Source organism: Ciona intestinalis, unplaced genomic scaffold (assembly GCF_000224145.3).
Source record: "Ciona intestinalis unplaced genomic scaffold, KH HT001071.1, whole genome shotgun sequence".
NCBI classification, from domain to species: domain Eukaryota; kingdom Metazoa; phylum Chordata; class Ascidiacea; order Phlebobranchia; family Cionidae; genus Ciona; species Ciona intestinalis.
Window position 1 is genome coordinate 3,359 of NW_004191392.1, and position 3,649 is coordinate 7,007.

Below are 3,649 nucleotides of genomic sequence, written 5' to 3' on the forward strand. Positions count from 1 at the left end.
CACCTTTATCACATAATATTTAAATATCCTGATCCTGTTTTTAACAATTAACAACGATCTATGGAAGCCGTAAAGTTATGGTTTTATAATTCTTTGAATGTTCTATGTTAACTACCAAATGTGACCAGTAAATAGAATGAAAAGGTGTCCCATCTTCCCCCAGCCTACTATATGTAAATAGCTATTAAGCGGTGGTGCGTAAACAAAATTTAAGTGACGTTTTAGCTGTATGTGAATTTCACATACCATGTATATCGATACGGTGTACTACAAACGCATATACGGCTTGCTTAAACATCAGCACTTTAGCTCCAACTAGCGGTTTGAAAATTCGGTACAAAAAAATTAACTTTTTCTATAAATGTAATATACGGCATCCTCACAGCATATAGTGGCCTAACTATAAGATAAAAGCTGAAAGATTCGACCAACTAATGCTCGCTGTCTTGCAACTAAAACGTGGCAAAGTAGGGTGGGGAAGATAGGACACCTTTAACACATGATATCTAAATATTCTTATCGTGTTTTAAACAATTAGCAACAGTCTATGGGAGTCGTAAGGATACAATTCCTTGAATGTGCTTTGTTTACTACCAAATGGAATGAGAAAATAGAATGAAAAGGTGTCCCATCTTCCCCCACCCTACTATCAATATTTGCAGTCTCATAAAACGCTGTTATACCACTCAGGTAAAAGCGCCCAAGCGGAAAAATTGGCCTCGTAACAACTTAAACGATGTTATATAACGGCTACAGTTATGTAACTACGAATTCTATATGTATATAGTATTACACAACTACAATAACTGCCAAAGCCTAAACAATAATAGTTAATGTTTATTTTGATTTGTGTTTGAGATATTGGGGACAAAAATAGCAGCAACAGTCCTTAAAACACGCTATGGGTAAAAACTACTTAAGTAAAAGTGTTAAATAAAAGTAAGGCTGTTAACCCGCAATTCAGTATAAATAAACTCAAATTTTTAGTTAAAATGAATTGAAACAACGAAGAGAAGGAAATTAGTAGCAAAACAACTAAAATATTAAACACGCTACCGGTGAAAAGTACTTGAGCAAAAGTACCGTTTAATCAACACGGGATTATTGGGCGGTAAAATGGAATACTTTTATCTAAAAGTGGCTGTACACGGTATCCGGCATGCAAAGTCGTATGCAAACCCAGTACCGAGTTCCGCATGTGGCAGCGAAGTCCGGACAAAACAGACAAAACGGACGAATTCCGGATAGTGTGTACAGCCACCTTAAGAAGGGTTTTAGCAGCAAAACGACATTTGTTAAAACTAAGCTAAAACAGGCTACAGTAAAAACTATTGAGTGTAAGTGTTAAATAAAAGCTTGACTGGTAAACCCTATATAGTATATGCTTAACCGGTAAAATGGGTTATATTTATCTTACCGTTTCTATTAATACCAAACTATTGCGCAACGAAATCTGCACTGCTGAGAAATTATTTACGCCAAGAGGCAGAATTTAATAATAGCGAATTACAGTTTTTGAAAGCGTCAATTTAGTAGAAGGAATAATACGAGTACGAGGTGTATTTTGAAATCTCGGCGTGGGAAATGATAATTAATAAAAACGCACAATACTATGCGTGGGGGTGGGTGTAAAAGGTACCCTAGATTCTAAGCTGCATCTCACTAAGATTCTATTTGAATAACAGACTGACGATGCCATTTAGACGAAATATGTCTCTTATATTACGAAACGTATGTGTTATATAACATTTGGCTGGACTGATTTTGGTATATCACGTATTTCGTAGCACCAGATCCTTACTGTATTTTTTACACAAGAATCGTTCAGAGTTTTAGACCAGGATCAGGATTCACAGAATTTATTACAGTTATTTATAGGGTAGGATTATGAAGACCAAACTGTAAAGCTAGGCGTCGGGTACTTATTATCATCCAGAGTAGGTGGAACGTCAATGTGATAGTAGGGTGGGGCAAGACGGGAAACCTTTAGCACATAATATCCAAATATCCTGATCGTCTTTTAAACAATTAACAACGGTCTAAGGGAGTCGAAAAGATACAGTTTTATAATTCTTTGAATGTTTTTTGTTTACTACTAAATGGGAGAGGAAAACAGAATGAAAGGTGTCCCATCTTACCCCAACCTATTATACTTAGTCCTATACAACGGTAAGTATTTTTAGCAAAGGAGATAAGAATATAAGTTTGTATGCAAAACCATTCGTGCAAAGTTTTTAATTGTGAACATATTTAGTGCGTGTAACTTAAACAGTAAATGGCAGTTTGTTTTTATATTAAGTTTTGCATAATATAAAGACTTTACATATAGTACTGTAGGCCGTGCAGGGCAAGACAGTTCATTTATATATATTAATAAATTAATGTAACTTATATATCCTCGCGTGGTGGACCGACGACAGTCGTTATAACACGGGTGTTCTGTTTCATACACCTCGTGCCTGCTTACGTGCTACTACCACGTATGTGACTTTGTGGGTGAGTGGTTTTAGAGATTTATTTATTTTTAATGTATGTGTGGCAACTCGCTTTAATGCTTATATAATAACAGGCATTCTTAGCCATTTGCAATGAATCATACAAAATATATACATACAACAAGAACAAGCAGACAACGTGTTGGACAGTTTAAATAGAAAGCCAAAGAAAAGCAAAACGACTTGCCAAAACAGCGGTTTCTGTCAATACACGAATATATGGTGTGTGGCTCTCGTAAGATATAACTAACTCGAACCGTGATATTACTCTATTATGTGACATACATGCGTAAAGATCAGCCAGCTTGTGTTATTGTAACGTTATATGTTTCAGTTTAGAGTGCGGTAAGGGTTTCTAAAGACAGTTGTGTGGTCAAACACGCAGCGTCAGAACTCAGATTTCTCGGATTTATTTAGAACAATATTAGTTACTTGTATAGATATGCATGCGTGTTATGCGTATTAAACAAATGATTAAAATAGTTAACTTTTTAGTTCTGCGTTTTATGTACAGTAGGGTGGGGGAAGATGGGACACCTTTAGCTCATTATATCTAAATGTCTTGATCGTGTTTTAAACAATTAACAACGGCCCAGGTGAGTCGTGAGGATATGGTTTTATAATTTTTTGAAGGTTTTTTGTTTACTACCAAATTGGGCGAGAAAATAGAATGAAAAGGTGTCCCATCTTCCCCCAACCTACTATATAAGTACTGTCTGTGTTTAAGTAAGCAGTTTTGTGGTCAACCCCGCAGCGTTAGGAACTAAAAAATGCCGCATTTATTGGCTAACGTAGTAAGTTTTAGGCTTGTATAAAAGTGTAATGTATGTTATGCGTATAGCATATGATTAGAGTATTTAAAGTGTAAACGAGTTATTTAGTTTATCATATAAATTTAAGCGTCTACGTCTTGTGTAGATACTGTCTGCGTACGTTTGTGGTGTGACCACAGCGTATGGACTTAAAATTCTACCTGCCAGGGTAGCATAGGTTATAGACCAGATACTAATAAAACATACTTAAAAAATAGAACTTAAACCTGTTCTATTCTATATATGGGTGAGGTTCTATACAGTGAGGCATGCCGTATGGGACCTACGCAACAATTAAACCAGCAGACCAGCAGCAAATTTTAATAATTAGTTATGTCTTTA